This window comes from Ailuropoda melanoleuca, chromosome 14, assembly GCF_002007445.2.
Source record: "Ailuropoda melanoleuca isolate Jingjing chromosome 14, ASM200744v2, whole genome shotgun sequence".
NCBI lineage: Eukaryota > Metazoa > Chordata > Mammalia > Carnivora > Ursidae > Ailuropoda > Ailuropoda melanoleuca.
The window spans coordinates 9,477,757-9,495,486 of NC_048231.1; positions in this window are offsets into that span (position 1 = coordinate 9,477,757).

Below are 17,730 nucleotides of genomic sequence, written 5' to 3' on the forward strand. Positions count from 1 at the left end.
CTCCCAGGCACGCCCTAATCTTAGTACGACAGCCCGGGGAGCAAAGCCGTCTGGGACATGTAGTCCACAGCTTGGGCATGAGGGCGCTGCCTCCAGCTGCTCAGAGAGGTGACCTACGCGCCAGATACACAACAAATCCCCAACCATCTAGGCTCTAGGGCCTGTAGGATTGCCCAGCTTTCCCACAGCCCTCTGGCCACCAGCGTTTTCGTGAAACCCCCCCAGTCTTCTAACTCCCGGGGCCAAGTCCAGATCCTGGTTAAGTTTTCCCCAATCATAGTGAAGCGGTTACCGCATTGTTTCTCCTGGAGATCAAAGTTTGGCGTCTGGGGAGTGTTCCGAGGCTGATTACACAGGAGAGGAGCGGTTGGAGTCTGACAGTTGGGAAGGAAGGGTGGAGGTGGGAATCCTTCCTCCTGAGGGATTCCTTCATCCAGTGGATTGTAAGCAACCCGTCCCTGAAGACATTCACAGGAGAATCACTTTATTATTTCTATTTTATATTATAATGCTATCATCATTTTCCTGCAGTTTGAGTGTTAATTAATAATAGAACATAATTTTCCTGGTGATTTGGATTAGATATATTAACTCCCAGGGTGGCAATGAATTTCTCAGATTAGCACAGTTCAGTTTGCTTACTCATGAAAGTCTGTAATCCTGTCTCGAATTAAGGCCATGAAAATTCTGAGAACAAGTAGGTTCCCTGTTCAGTTATCCCTTTCATCTCTGCCATCTGAGGCTTTTATATGGTTTCCAAGAGGTAGAGGTAGGAGGTGTTTTAACAAGTCAATAATTGGATAATTCATTTCCATTTGATTGAAAGACGTGTTCTAAGCTCAATTTAAATGAATATATGTTATAGAAATTGAAGAGGTTTCCTTCACACAATACAAATTTTTACTAATTTAATGTTAGATTATCTAATAATCATCAGATTTTGTCATATGCTCATGATTGTGGTATCTAATAAATGTATAGGTTTTTACGTCTTTTAAAAGACTTTCATGTGTTTTGTTCCTTATTCATTCACTTACTCATTGGACGAATGTTTATGCTATTTCTACAATGTACTAGGCACTGTGCTGAGGTGCAGCAGGGAGCCAGGCCGAAATGACCTCGGCCCTCTCAGAGCTTATGGCCTGTCAGGAGGGAACTTTACGTGATCACCCTGAATAAATTGTGTTGAGGGTTATGAGGGAAAATAAAAGTTTGGGAGGTCATAGCATGAAGCTCCTCCTGGTCTGGAGATCAAGAAAAGCTTCTTTGAAGAAATACATTTGAACCGAGGTCAGGAGTTAGTGGGCAACACACAGGCGAGAGTGCTCTGAGCAGAGGGAAGAGCCCCCTGAACTCAGAGAACAATGGAAAACATTGGTCTAGCTGTGGCACCGGGCAGGAGGGAGTGCTAGAAATGACAGTAATAGTTTCACTCATTTATGGAACATAAGAAATAGCAGGAAGATCGGTAGGAGAAGGAAGGGAAGAATGAAGGGGGGGTGAACAGAAGGGGGAATGAACCATGAGAGACTATGGACTCTGGGAAACAAACTGAAGGATTCAGAGGGGAGGGAGAGGATGGGATAGGCCGGTGATGGGTATTAAGGAGGGCACATATTGGGGGCGCCTGGGTGGCACAGTGGTTAAGCGTCTGCCTTGGGCTCAGGGCGTGATCCCGGCATTATGGGATCGAGCACCACATCAGGCTCCTCCGCTATGAGCCTCTTCCTCTCCCATTCCCCCTGCTTGTGTTCCCTCTCTTGCTGGCTGTCTCTATCTCTGTCGAATAAATAAATAAAATTTTTTAAAAAAAAAGGGCACATATTGCATGGCGCACTGGGTGTTATACACAAATAATGAATCATGGAACACTACAGCAAAAACTAAGGATGTACTGTATGGTGACTAACATAACATAATAAAAATTATTATAAAAAAACAAAACAAACAAACAAAAAGAAATGACAATAATAGCCAATGCCTAAGTGGTGCTTATTATGTGCCAGGCCCTGTCCAAGTGCTTTGTATATATTAACCACCTTAATTCCCATATAACTCTATGAAGTAGCACTACAATTTTTTTTCTATTTTACAGACAAGGATACTGAGGCAACAGCAAGGTTAAATAAATTATCCCAGGCCATAGTGGCAGAACTGGGATTCAGACTTAAGAAGGATGTATCCAGGCTCTGTGCCCTTAACTACTAAGCCATGTTGCTCAAAGAGGAGGCTGGAGACCTCCCAAATGTATGTGCTTTTGCACATCCACACAAAATTTGCATGCAATTTCGTTCATAAAACCCAGATTAAAAACCATCGGTTAAACCCAGTAACGGAAGATGAGTAAGCAAACAAGTGGCTTAGAGAAGCTATGACAGAAAGCAGAGAGGAGGGTCTTGGGGGGCACTAACATTATGGGCTAGGTAGAGGAAGGTGAGCCTGAAAAAGGACAGTGACAAAGGGAGAGAGGCATTAGACTAGGTCCAATGAGATTAGAGAAGCCACATGGTACAGGGAGAGTTTAATATCAAGAATTATGAAACGTAACAGGATTGGAGTAATGAAGAACTGGCTACTATAGGGGTTATTAAATGTTTTCCTTTTTTTTTTTTTTTTTTTAAAGATTTTATTTATTTGTCGGAGAGAGGAGAGAGGGGAGAAGGGGGAACAGCCGGCGGAGGAAGAAGCAAGCTTCCCGCTGAGCAGGGAGCCCGAGGCAGGGCTCAACCCCAGGTACCTGGGATCATGATCTGAGCAGAAGGCAGGTGCTCAACCTACTGAGCCACCCAGGCTCCCCTAAATGTTTTCTTTTCTTTTTTTTTTTTTTTTAAGATTTTATTTATTTATTTGACAGAGAGAGAGACAGCCAGCGAGACAGGGAACAGAAGCAAGCGGAGTGGGAGAGGAAGAAGCAGGCTCCCGTCGGAGGAGCCCGATGCGGCCCCGATCCCAGAATGCCTGAGCCGAAGGCAGACGCTTAACGACTGAGCCACCCAGGCGCCCCTCCCCTAAATGTTTTCTGTACAGAAAAAATATTTTCAGCTTTGGGGGCCATTTGATCTCTGTTGGAGCTGCTCAATTCTGTTGTTGCAGTGCAAAAGCAGCCCTAAACGATATGTAGATGGACGAACATGTTCCAGTAAAACTTATTTACAAAAACAGGTGGTGGGCTGGATTTAGCCCGTGGTTTGCCAACCTGTGGGCTAGGAAGAAGTAAAGAGAACCCTCAAGAAGATTAAAAGAGCAGATAGAAATATAATATTTTAAAAATGTAATCGCAGAGGTAATAGAAATAATACAAGATAATATAAAACAGCCACTACTTGAGGCTGAGAGAGAGCCCCCGAGGAAGAGACTCCTTCACTCCCAGACCTTGCTGGGGAGGGACAGGTGGAGTGTACTGAGGAGCAGAGGAGTTGCTGCGGAGCTGTACCTGGGGAAGTTGCTGGACCCCACTGTATAGGGTGCCAGGGAAAGCTGTCCTCAGGGAGGTGTGTCACGGAAGGAGCTCTGTTACAAAACACCGAAGAGGAAGCACCTGGCCACTGAGTGCTGATAAAGTGTGTGCACCGCACTGTGGAAGCCTAGTGCTGCAGACTACGGCGGAGCTAGCCCAGCGGAACTCGCAGGTGAACTCCTTTCCAAGTGGTTTAACATCATGCCAGATGGCAAAGAAAAACATATTTCAAGGGTCCATTTCCACTTTCACAGAGCAGGCAAAAAGGTTGAGCTGGAGCTGAGAGGCAATACATTGATAACTGGCAAGGGAGGAAATCTGGGGACTGTGGTGCAATAGAATGCATTAACTAGGCATTTCAAGAAGTAGCACTTAACAGGACCAAAAACAGGATCCAAAGAACAAATTGACAAGTTGGACTTCATCAAAATTAAGAATTTCCACTCTTAGAAAGATAATGAATAGAAACTAAATATGGAGAGAAAATATTTGCAAATCACATACCTGATAAAGAATTTGTAGTCAGATTATTTTTTTAAATCCCCAACTCAGGATTAAGAAAATAACTCCATTTTTTAAATTGTCAAGTGATTTGAACAGTGCATCACCAAAGAAGACACACAGATGACTAACTAGCCACGGAAAAAATGCTCAGTATCATTAGTCATTGGGGTAAGCAGATTCAAACCACAATAAAATGCCACCATGTATCTACTATAGTGGCTAAAATAAAAAAGGCTGACCATACCAAGTATTGATGAGAATGTGCAATTCTCATACACGCTTTTGAGAAAGTAAAATGGTGCGACCACTTTAGCACATAGTTTGTCAATTTTTTAAAAAGTTACATGTCAGTTAATTGGTAATTCCCCAAGAGAAATGAAAGTTTATTCATACAAAGACTTGTGTGTGAATGATCATAATACCTTTATTTACAATCATCAAAAAGAGGAAACAACCCAAATGGCCATCAACAGGTTGAACAGATCAACATATGCACACAATGTAATAGGTATTACTCAGAAATAAGGACTAGACTTCCAACACACACAGCAGCCCGAATGACTCTCCAAGTAATTACGTTGAATGAGAGAAGCCAGACAAAAAAAGGGTGCATATTATATGATTCCATTTAGGTACAATTCTAGAAAATGCAAAATGGGTGTTATAAATTGTGGTGATAGAAAGCAGATCAGTGTCTGGGGTGCCTGGGTGGCTCAGTTGGTTAAGCATCTGCGTTTGGCTCAGGCCATAATCTCAGAGTCCTGGGATCAAGCCAGTCGTCTGACTCCCTGCTCTGCACTCAGCAGAGAGTTGGCTTCTCCCTCAGCCCCTCCCAAAGGAAAAAAAGGAGATCTGTGTCTTCCTGGGGATGAGAGGAAATGGAGAAGGATGGGAAAGTTTTACCAAGGAAAATGAGGAAGCTTTGGGGGGTGATGGACATGTTCATTGTCTTTTTTTTTTAATAATATTTATTTTGTTATATTAGTCACCATACACATTCCCAGTTCTTGATGCAATGTTCCATGATTCATTACTTGCATATAACACCCAGTGTTCATTGTCTTGACTGTGGTGATAGTTTCACAAGTGTATACAAATGTCAAAACTCATCGAAGTGTATACTTTAAACTTGTGTGGATTCTTGCACATCACACGTCAATAAAGCTGTTAAAAATTGGAGGTATTCAAGTATGCTATACTACTGAAAAGTCAAGCAACATAAGAACTGAAAGGTGTCCAATAGATGTAGCATCATATTAATGATTGGTGATGTTTTGGAGAAGTGGTGGGTGGAAGCCTGATTGGAGTGGGGTAGGCTGAGGGGGGAGTGGAAAGCAAGGAAAAATGTAACCAACTCTTGCAAGCTTGGGAAGGAGAGAAGAGGTTCCTATCAAAAGGGGGAGGTGGCAATGTTCATAGCAGCATTGTCCACAATAGCTAAATTTTGGAAGGAGCCGAGATGCCCTTCAACAGATAACTGGATTATGAAGCTACGGTCCATATATACAGTGGAATATTACTCAGCTATCAGAAAGAACGAATTCTCAACATTTGCTGCAACATGGACGGCACTGGAGGAGATAATGCTAAGTGAAATAAGTCAAGCAGAGAAAGACAATTATCATATGATTTCTCTCATCTATGGAACATAAGAACTAGGAAGATCGGTAGGGGAAGAAAGGGATAAGAAAAAGGGGGGGTAATCAGAAGGGGGAATGAAACATGAGAGACTGCAGACTATGAGAAACAAACTGAGGGCCTCAGAGGGGAGGGGGGTGGGGGAATGGGATAGACCGGTGATGGGTAGTAAGGATGAATCATCGAACTTTACATCGGAAACCGGGGATGTACTGTATGGTGACTAACATAATACATCGGAAACCGGGGATGTACTGTATGGTGACTAACATAATATAATAAAAAAACATTAAAAAAAAAAAGAGGGAGGTGGAATGGTAGGAGCATTTTTTTTAAAGGTTCATTTATTTATTTGAGAGAGAGAGAGACAGAGAGCACAGGCAGGGGAAGGGGCAGAGGGAGAGGGAGAGAGAGAGAATCCCAAGCAGATTCCCTGCTGAGCCTGGAGCCCCTCATGGGGCTTGATCCCGTGACCCTGAGATCATGACCTGAGTAGAAACCAAGAGTCTGATGCTTAACCAACTGAGCCCCCAGGTGCCCCCTGTGGGACCATTTTTAAAGAGTACAGAGAAAAAAGATGAATGAGCAGATAGAAGATAAATGACAAAGTAAGTTCCCCAGGAAAGCAGAAGAGGATGAGATGGAGAGAAATTCATCTTAGGGGGCGCCTGGGTGGCACAGCGGTTAAGCGTCTGCCTTCGGCTCAGGGCGTGATCCTGGCGTTATGGGATCGAGCCCCACATCAGGCTCCTCCGCTATGAGCCTGCTTCTTCCTCTCCCACTCCCCCTGCTTGTGTTCCCTCTCTTGCTGGCTGTCTCTATCTGTGTTAAATAAATAAATAAAATCTTTAAAAAAAAAAAAGAAATTCATCTTAGGAGGAAAGAAAGATATGATGAGCACAAATTCAAATGGATTTATAAGCTTGGTAGCAGAATATTGAAGAATTTTCCTTCTGATGGTCCCTATTGTGTGAGTGTGTGTGTGTGTGTGTGAAGAGGCCAGGATACATGCTGAAATTGAAAGGGTAGATAAGAAATGTAAGAATAGTAGCAAACGTGTGAAATAATCATTGTGGAGATTAGGTTACTGGTGATTAGGAAAATAAAAAAAGGATTGACGGGGGCGCCTGGGTAGCTCAGTCGTTAAGCATCTGCCTTTGGCCGAGGGCGTGATCCCAGGGGCCTGGGATTGAGCCCTGCATCGGGCTCCCTGCTCCGCTGGGAAGCCTGCTTCTTCCTCTCTCACTCGCTCTGCTTGTGTCCCTCTCTCGCTGGCTGTCTCACTCTGTCAAATAAATAAGTAAAAAATCTTAAAAAAAAAATTTAAAAAAAAAAGGATTGACAGTTAAATTGGAGGTCCTGGGCAATGCTGCTGGCTATGTATTGATAACTGCATCAACATGCAAGGCAATGTGATTTTTCTGTAGCAGCTCTCACCAGCCAGCTGCACAAAACAGATGGATGGATCATCGAGAGTTGGGGTTTTCTCAGGCTCTCAGGGCAGAAAGACAAAAGGACCAGGAGGCCGAGGGTATTGGCAAGAGAATGACTAAAGTGATGAGGGTAGAATCTCAGTTGAATAATTTGAGGACGTGATGGCAGAAGGGGCCATAGTGGTCTGGAGGTCCTTCTGGGGCCAAATAACGGTTGTATGGGGATTCACACCCCAAGACAGCTAGGTGAGCAGGAATGTAGGAAGGTAGTGGTGGATGGTTCCAGGTGTTGGCAGACTGAGGCCCAGGGATGAGGTAGGGGAGGAGGTTCTTGGAGATGAGGAGATCAAGGGACTGAGGGTCGAGGGAACTTCTGGCTCACTGAAAATAATGATGTCATCTATAAACATTTGTGTTCAAGTCTCTGTGTAAATACACGTTTTCATTATTTGGGAAATATACCTAGGAATAGAATTGCTAGATAATATGTTAACACTATGTTTAAATGTTTAAGGAACTATGGGGCCATTTCCCAATGATGCTGTTTCATTTTACATTCCTACGAGCACCATATGGGTTTCCAATTTCTCTACATCCTTGTCAATACTTGTTATTGTCTATTGGTTTTCGTTGTCCTAGTGGGTGTGAGTAGTGTCTCACTGTCATTTTGATTTGCCTTTCCCTGATGACTAATGATGCTGAGCCTCTTTTAATCTATGTATCGGCCATTTAATTTTTGGAAACATTTCCACAGAGCTATGTCTATTCTGATCCTTTACCCAGTTTTAGTTGTGTTACTTACTGTTTTATTGTTGAGTAAAGCAGGATTTTGAACCCAGGAGTTCTGGCCCTAAACATGGACTTAAACACTCATGCTCTCTTGTTTCTTGCTATGCATCATGGTTATACAGTGGTATGAATTTTGTTTTATTACTGTTTACTCTATGTAAGAAGTCAAATAAAAAGGCATTTAAAAGCTGGAAAACATAGTTTCTCTTCGAGGTGATAACTGTCTTGTTTTGGGAAAATACCTTAATAGCATCTTTAGGAAGGGGAAGGATGCCTGAAAAGACAATTTAATACAGAAATAGCTAAACTGACTTGTATGAGAAAACACAGGAATTTGGGAGTTCGGGCGAACAGTCAAAACGGATGGTAGATAAGACTCGCCACAGAGGAGAGGTAACAAACCACTATATTGTACACTTTAAATATCTTGTCATTTGATTTTTAATTATACCTCAATAAAGCTCACAAAGAGAGTGAGAGTTAAGAAAAATGTCATGAACTAGAATTTATGGATAAAAATGATGAGTGAAAAAAGTTCAGTGTCAGGGTGGCCAAAGGAGTTTAAGAACAAGGCTGCTTAAAGTTCTGTGTTGTCAACATCAAAAGCTAATGATGTACTGTATGGTACATCATAACATAAAAATTTTTTTTAAAAAAGTTCTGTTTTGTCAAACAGACACATAGATCAATACAACAGAATAGAGAACCCAGAAATGGACCCTCAACTCTATGGTCAACTATCTTAGACAAAGCAGGAAAGAATATCCAATGGAAAGAAGACAGTCTCTTCAACAAATGGTGTTGGGAAAATTGGACAGCCACATGCAGAAAAATGAAACTGGGCCATTTCCTTACACCATACAAAAAGTAGATTCAAAATGGATGAAAGACCTAAATGTCAGACAAGAATCCATCAACATCCTAGAGGAGAACACAGGCAGCAACCTCTTCCACCTCGGCCACAACAACTTCTCGCTAGACACGTCTCCAAAGGCAAGGGAAACAAAGGCAAAAATGAACTATTGAGACTTCATCAAGATAAAAAGCTTCTGCACAGCAAAGGAAAGAGTCAACAAAACCAAAAGACAATGAAAAGAATGGGAGATGATATTTGCAGATGACATATCAGATAAAGGGCTAGTACCCCAAATCTATATAAAGAACTTACCAAACTCAACCCCCAAAAAACAAATAATCCAATCAAGAAATGGGCAGAAGACATGAACAGACATTTATGCAAAGAAGACATCCTAATGGCCAACAGACACATGAAGAAGTGCTCAACATCACTCAGCATCAGGGAAACGCAAATCAAAACCACAGTGAGATACCACCTCACACCAGTCAGAATGGTTAAATTAACAAGTCAGGAAACGACAGATGTTGGCAAGGATGTGGAGAAAGGGGAACCATCCTACACTGTTGGTGGGAATGTAAGCTGGTGCAGTCAGTCTAGAAAACAGTATGGAGGTTCCTCAAAAAGTTGAAAATAGAGCTACCCTACAACCCAGCAATTGCACTACTGTGTATTTACCCCAAAGATACAAATGTAGTGATCCGAAGGGGCACCTGCACGCCGCAATGCCCACAATAGCCAAACTATGGAAAAAGCCTAGATGTCCATGGACAGATGAATGGATAAAGAAGAGGTGGTATATATACACCATGGAATATTATGCAGCCATCAAAAATTGAAATCTTGCCATTTGCAACAACATGGATGGAACTAGTGGGTATTATGCTAAGTGAAGTAACTCAATCAGAGAAAGAAATTATCATATGATCTCACTGATATGTGGAATTTAAGAAACAAGGCAGAGGATCATAGGGGAAAAGAGGAAAAAATGAAACAAGACAAAACCAGAGAGGGAGACAAACCATAAGAAACTCTTAGTCTTAGGAAACAAACTGAGGGGTGCAGGAGGGGAGCAGGGTGGAGGAATGGGGTAACTGGGTGATGGACATTAGGGAGGGTATGTGTTGTAATGAGCACTGGGTATTATGTAAGATTGATGAATCACAGACTTGTACCTCTGAAACCAATAATACATTATATGTTAATTAATTGAATTTAAATTAAAAAATAAAGTTCTGTATTGTCGTTTATGCTGCCAAATTGTAAACCCCCTCCTTCTTCCCAAATCTTTTTGGGATGTCTACTGCACACACCATGGGAGCCCCCAGGAATTCACAGAAACCTTAGGGACATTCTTGGTCTTGCCAATAGATATAGGAAATGAGTCTAGGTCAACATTATGTAAAATCAAAAGAAAGAGTGATTCAGTTATATCTTTATCATTAAAATACAACATAATGATCAAGGATTGTTAAAACACATGTGGCAGAGTAACTTTCTGAAACTTTCAATTTGTTTGCCTTTTCACTGCTCTGGAAAAGAAATCTCCCTTTGATTTTTAGGGGTGGGTGTAGGAAAGCCAGAGATTGCATCACAGTATGATGGCATTTCATGGTGCTTAGCACTGCAGTCATGTGGGTGGGACATGAGTAATAAGGTTTGAAATGTACGTAGCCAGGGGCATCTGGGTGGCTCAGCCAGTTAAGCATCTGACTCTTGATTTCAGCTCAGGTCATGATCTCAGTGTCCTGGGGTCGAGTCTAACATCAGGGTCTGTGCTCAGCATGAAGTCGGCTTGAGATTCTCTCTCTCCTTCTGACCCTCCCTCTGCTCTCTCTCTCTCAAATAAATAAATAAATCCTAAAATAAAAAAGAAATGTATGAAGCTAAATGTATGAGGCTAATCAGTGGAAAATTCTTCCAATCATCAGAAAAGGTAGGGCTCCTGGGTGGCTCAGTCGGTGAAGCATCTGCCTTCACCTCAGGTCATGATCTTAGGGTCCTGGGATCGAGACCCTGCTCAGTGGGAAGCCTGCTTCTCCATCTCCTTCTGCCTCCTGCTCCCCTGCTTGGACTCTCTTGGTCAAATAAATAAGTAAAATCTTAAAAAAAAAAAAAAGGTAAACGTTAAGTGGAACGTTTGGTTCTCAATCATGCCTTGTCACAATGGTAATTATTCAACAATGCAGCATATGTAATTTTAAAATGTACCATTTCTTCTGTTTTTTTTTTTTTTAAAGATTTTATTTATTTATTTGACAGAGATAGAGACAGCCAGTGAGAGAGAACACAAGCAGGGGGAGTGGGAAAGGAAGAAGCAGGCTCACAGCAGAAGAGCCTGATGTGGGGCTTGATCCCATAACGCCGGGATCACGCCCTGAGCCGAAGGCAGACGCTTAACCGCTGTGCCACCCAGGTGCCCCCATTTCTTCTGTTTTTGATGTGAATACGTGAAAAAACTATTGATCAGAATTCCTGTTTCTAGGGCAGCAATGCCACAAACCACAAGTGTATGTGACTGTGTATGAAATCACACAGTTTATGCAGCTATCAATAATTAAAAGCACATTTGAATAGAACCTCAATCCGAGCATGAGAAAACATCTGAAAATTCCAATTTAGAGACATTCTACAAAATGACTGACCCGTACTCTTCAAATGTGCCATTGTACATAATAACTGAATGCAGTGTGGGGTCCTGAGTGAGGTCCCAGACCAGAGGTAGAATATTAGCGAGAAAACTGGCAAAGCTAGAATAAAATTAAAATTAAATTAAATCCCAAGATTTAATTGCATAGTGTAAGAGAATGGTTGAGTTTCGTGGTATGTACCCCAAAGATATAGACGTAGTGAAAAGAAGGGGCACATGCACCCCAGTGTTCATAGCAGCAATGTCCACAATAGCCAAACTGTGGAAGGAGCTGAGATGCCCTTCAACAGAGGAATGGATAAAGAAGATGTGGTTCATATATACAATGGAATGTTACTCAGGCATCAGAAAGGATGAATACCCACCATTTGCATCGGCATGGATGGAACTGGAAGGGATTACGCTAAGTGAAATAAGTCAAGCAGAGAAAGACAATTATCACATGGTTTCACTCATTTGTGGAACGTAAGGATTAGCATGGAGGACATTAGGAGAAGGAAGGGAAAAATGAAGGGGGGGAATCAGAGGGGGAGACAACCATGAAAGACTATGGACTCTGGGAAACAAACTGAGGGTTTTCAGAGGGGAGGGGGTGGGGGATGGGCTAGCCTGGGGATGGGTATTTCCTTATTTTCCTTCCTTAGGCACGTATTGCATGGAGCGGTGGGTGTTATACGCAAACAATGCATCATGGAACACTACATCAAAAACTAATGATGGACTGTAAGTGACTAACATAACACTAAAAAAAAAAAAGGTTTAATTGCAAAAACCCCTTAACTCCTTTCTGCTTTACATCCCTCTTCAGTCCCCAGCACCCAGCTCTTTTTCTTTCTTTCTCTCTTTCTTTCTTTCTTTCTTTCTTTCTTCTTTCTTTCTTTCTCTCTTTCTTTCTTTCTTTCTTTCTTTCTTCTTTCTTTCTTTCTTTTTCTTTCTTTCTTTCTTTCTTTCTTTCTTTCTTTCTTTCTTTCCTTTCTTTCTTTCCTTTCTTTCTTTCTTTCTTTCTTTCTTTCTTTCTTTCTTTCTTCTTTCCTTTCTTCTTTCTTCTTTTTCTTTTTAATATTTTATTTATTTGGCAACCCTCTCTGGTTCCCTCCCTCTTCGGGAGCTTTGTACTATCACTCAATAATATACTTTACAAAAGAAAAAAAAAAAGATTTTGTTTGTTTACTTGAGAAAGAGAGCAAGCTGGAGAGAGGCAGAGGCAAACTCCCTGCTGAGCAGGGAAGCCCAATCCAGGGCTGGATCCCAGGACCCTGGGATCATGACCTGAGCCAAAGGCAGATGCTTAACCGACTGAGCCACCCAGGTGCCCCAGTTTGTTCTTTTTCTAAGTAACCTTTGTGGGAGTGACTCACAATTCACTTCTGTTAGAACCAAATCTTTACAGTACTCACAAAGCTGAAAAGAATTATATTAGAATATTCTAGGATTTTATAATCAGAGAGAGATTACTGTAAATTTAGCTGCATGCAGACCTTGGCTCTAGGTTCTGGGAAAACACAAAGGCGTAGGTCCTATTTCTATTTTTGAACTGGAAAAGAAGAATTTACCTAACTCTGCTTCAAGTTAAACTATTACAGCTGCCTTACGGGAGAGGTTAATACAGTGTGTGGGAGCCAGAGAAGGGAATGATGGATAGGGTGGGTGAAAGCTATAAAGAAGAAATAATATTTAAGTTGAACCTTAAAGATGATCAAAGATTCCTTCAGTTGAAGAAAATTTCCATGATGTTAGAAAGTTGAAAAAGAAAAAAGTAAATATGGCAATGTATTCTAACTTTGCATTCTGAAATGTTGTTTCTTGGGTTTCCATGACAAATGGTGTGTGCATGTTTCCAACATTTTAATGTGAAAAAATGTTGAACATTCATAAAAGATTAAATAATTTTATAGCAATCATCCATTTATCTATCACCTAGATTCTACATTATGCTACATGTATCTCATACACAAAACAAGCATAATAAAATATTCTTCCCTCCATTGGCCACTCCATCTTATCTTATTTAATGCGCTTCCATGTAAATTGCAGACATCAGGACACTTTCCCTTTATCTTTTTATTTTTATTTTTTTTAAAGATTTTATTTATTTATGTGACAGAGAGACAGCCAGCGAGAGAGGGAACACAAGCAGGGGGAGTGGGAGAGGAAGAAGCAGGCTCCCAGCAGAGGAGCCTGATGTGGGACTCGATCCCAGAACGCCGGGATCACGCCCTGAGCCGAAGGCAGACGCTTAACGACTGCGCCACCCAGGCGCCCCCAAGGACACTTTCCCTTTAAAAACTTCACATGTCTATCATCAACTAGAATTCAATATTTGTCTATGGTTTTTTCTTTTGATGTAAACTGTACATACAGTGAAACGCACAAATCTTAAGTTTACATTCCTGAGTTTTGACAAACGTATAGATCCATGTAACCCAAACCCCTATTAAGGTATAGATCATTCCCATCACACCTGGAAAGTTCCTTCAGGAGGGGTGCTTTTGAAATTTATGTGTGTACAGATCCCAGCCACGGTAGACAAATGGAGTGATCAGAGATAGAATTAAGCTGGGAAAAGAAAAAGTTTTGAAGGGCAAAAGGATTAGGAGATGGGCAGGACCCCTAGGCCCTGCGGAGTTACTATTGCCTGATCCGATTAACAGGTTAGCTTGGTTAGACTCCAGCTGAGCCACAGGCATGGGACGCTAAGCAAAGCATGACTGTGCTAGAATCCTATTCAATAATACACATACTGAAATTTATCATTCTGTTATCCTGGAAGGCAGTGGTTCTCAAAAGGGTGATATCCCCCACACCCCTCCGGGGGCTAGTTGACAATATCTGGAGACATTTCGGTTGTCACATGTCACTGGGTAGAGGCCACAGATGCAGCCAAACATCCTCCAATATACAAGACAGCCTTAAAAGGAAGAATTATCTGGCCCAGAATGTGGTCCTGCTGTAGGGAAGGGCCATTGACCTATAGGGGGAAAAAATCAATAGAAGTTACATATTAGCAGCAAAAATTTTTTCTTTCCTTTCTCTTTTTTTTTCTTTTCTCTTTTTTTCTTTCTTTTCTCCTTCCTTCCTTCCTTCCTTCCTTCCTTCCTTCCTTCCTTCTTTCCTTTTTTCTTTTGAAAGGCGGTGTGTTTATTTTGGCTTTTAAAATCAAGAAAAAGGGACAATCATTATTATTGAGTAAAACAAATACAAAAATGTGCTTCCATTTTGGTGAAGTTTGGGGTAGAGACATGGGAAGAGGCAGCAAGCTCCTCATGGGTGGAAATGGAAATATCTATGTGGTGCTGCGTGAGCCCTTTCAGGCAGGTGGGGGATGGTTTGCAGTAGGAAGATTGGATTTGGAATCTTTTACTTGTCTAGCTTCTAGAATCTGTGATTTTAAGACTTGGGGGGGGGGAGCGAAAGAGAGGTTTACAGTTCTTTCTCTTACTCTAATTCGTAAGAGGCTCCTTTCCAGAGAAATCAGTACAGGGATAACTAGGTGGCCAGTGCAGTATGATCCCACTTAAATTTGGACCAAAGGTCAAATCATGCAGCAGCTTCCCAGCTTCATAGCATGCTCTAGGAGGATGGCATTACCTTCTGACCTGTGATTTACTAATGGCAGGAAAAAGGCCCTTCACTGATGAGCCATTTTTCATCCCTGAATTTCAGATCTGTTCCCATACTAGTTCTCCTGGTGTTTCCATCCTGTTCTATCTACGATTTATATTTATGTTTGTTTCAGATTGAATGTCCCTAAAAACAGGTACTGCTCCATGGTCCTTCGGTGTCGATTGCAATGATGAATGAGGTCATGGTAATGTGGCAACACACGTTTACAAATGTCTCCACACTGGTTTGAGAAATAGCTTTGTTTTATGATATTGCAACAATTAATGAAATTAAACCAGTAAGTTTGTTTCAAAGTGATCTGGATCTTTTTGCTAAAAACTTTAATTTTTAAGAAGCCATGGGTTATAAGTTCACAAGGATACACAAGGTACATTCAATGAAAAGCTTTCTCCTCCTGTCCCCCGGTTCTTTTAGAAGCGACCATCATTAGCCATTTCTTGTCATCTCTTCTGAGATAGTCTATTCATATACAAACAAATGTCCATGTATTTCCCCCATTTTTTAAGCAAATGGTAGATATTATAAACACAGTTCTTCTCCCAGCTTTTTCACCTAACATGTCTCAAAGGTTGTTCTATTATCAATATGTTTTTTTTAAAAGATTTTATTTATTTATTCGACAGAGATAGAGACAGCCAGCGAGAGAGGGAACACCAGCAGGGGGAGTGGGAGAGGAAGAAGCAGGCTCCCAGCGGAAGAGCCTGATGTGGGGCTCGATCCCACAACGCCAGGATCACGCCCTGAGCCGAAGGCAGACGCTTAACCGCTGTGCCACCCAGGCGCCCCATCAATATGTTTTTAAAAAAGTATTTATTCTTTTTTTACAGCTGTATAGTATCCATTGTGTATGTGGCTGTCTGTCTTATTGTGGACAGTTAGGTTTCCCAGCTTTTGCTATTACACATATTGCTGCAGTGATAGCGTTACAAATAAGTGGACGTGGAATGTCTAGGTCAAGGTGCATGCTTTGCTTTACTAGATGTTACCACACTTCTCTCTGGAAGCCGTAACAACCAACTCTCCCACTAGAAGTCCATCATTATTTCTTCACACTTTCACCAGTGAACTATGTGATAATCTTTTGGTCTTTGCCAGTCGGCTAAGTGAAAAGTAGTTTCTGGTATAATTTTAATTTGTATCTCTCTTGTTATCAGTGAGTTGAACAGCCACTTGTATTTCCTTTTCTTTAAACTGTTATTTCAATTGGGTTGTTTATTCTTTTTCTTAGTAATGTATAGGAGTCCTTTAAATACTAAATAAATTAGACTCTTGTCTGCAATACATGTTCTGATATTCCACCCCTCCCACCAGTTTCTTGTTCACGTTGCCTTGTGCGCGGTAGTTTTCGTCATGAAGATTTTTTTCTTTTTTTGATTTCTGGGTTTCCTATCTTATTAGAAGTGTCTTACTACTTCCTTATTTTCAAATTTGTCCAGTGGCTCTTGTTAATGCTTTAATGGTTCCATTTTTTATATTTTTATCTTCAATCTATTTGAAATTTTGATGTAAAGAGTAAGGTAAGGATCAAGTTTACTTTTTTCCTGCTGGTTACCTAGGTAGTGTAATACTTTATTAAATAATCCATCTCCTCCGCCAATCCACCCACTGATTTGAAAGGTGCTTTTATCATCTCTAAATTTCCACATGTATTTGGATCTGTGTTTTGGCTTTCCATTTTGTTCTGTTGATTTGTCTGACTATTCACCTGCCTGTATCATTCTATTTAAATTATTACAGCTTTGTAACATAGTGTAACATTTGGTAGGACTAATCGACCACTTGAACGTGGTCTTTGGATTATAATATTTAATGTGTGTTTTTAGCAAACTGCATATTTCCATAATTCTAGATAAATTGAATATCATCTCCACAAATGTAGGGGACCATGGATTTGATTCAGTAGCACTGGGGAGCCAGAAGACATTAGTACAAAGTTATCCCGAATTGAGGTTACAAGATGTACTTTCGTATTTTCAGAGGGCTCTGATAGCTTTGTCTTGTGTTTTCGCTCATCTTTAATAGCATCCAACTGAGGGGCACCTGGGTGGCTCAGTCGATTGCGTGCCCAACTCTTGATCTCAGCTCAAGTCTTGATCTGAGGGTCATGAGTTCAAGCCCTGCATTGGGAGCCTATCTAAAGTAAATAATAGCATCCAACTGAAATGTTACTCCCATTCATGACCTCTTCGCTTTCTGCCCCAAACCCTCGAATAAAGCAAGTGGGATAGCAAAGGAGACAGGAATCAATACAATTAATCAAAACAACCAACTCTTTCACAGTATTCCCTGTATGCCAGGTTCTGTCTCAAATTTTCTACCTATTTAATTAATTTAGTACTTAAAACAGGTGGGTATATATTTTTTACCATACCCATTGCACAGCGAAGAAACTGAGTAACTTACACAGGGCCGTGAAGCTTGTAAGTAGATCGGCTCGGATCTGAGCCAGCAACTCCACTCTAGAGCCCATGCACTGAAACTCTTTCCTTGGCGCGTACACGTATGTGTTAACCTCACTGCAGTATAACATAAAACACAGAAAAGTGCACAAATCAAGTCTATAACTCCATGAATTTTCGCCAAGTGAGCACACCTCTCTAACCAGTACCCACCTCAAAGAACAGAACACTTATCTCCACAGGAGTTCTCAACGTGCCCCCTCCCAGTCTCTACCCCTTTTTCACCAAGGGAAACCACCCTCCTGACTTCTCTTACCAGTCTCCTGGGGGTTTCTACCTTCTCTTTCTTTCTATTTTAATCACTCTTGTATTCCAAGTGT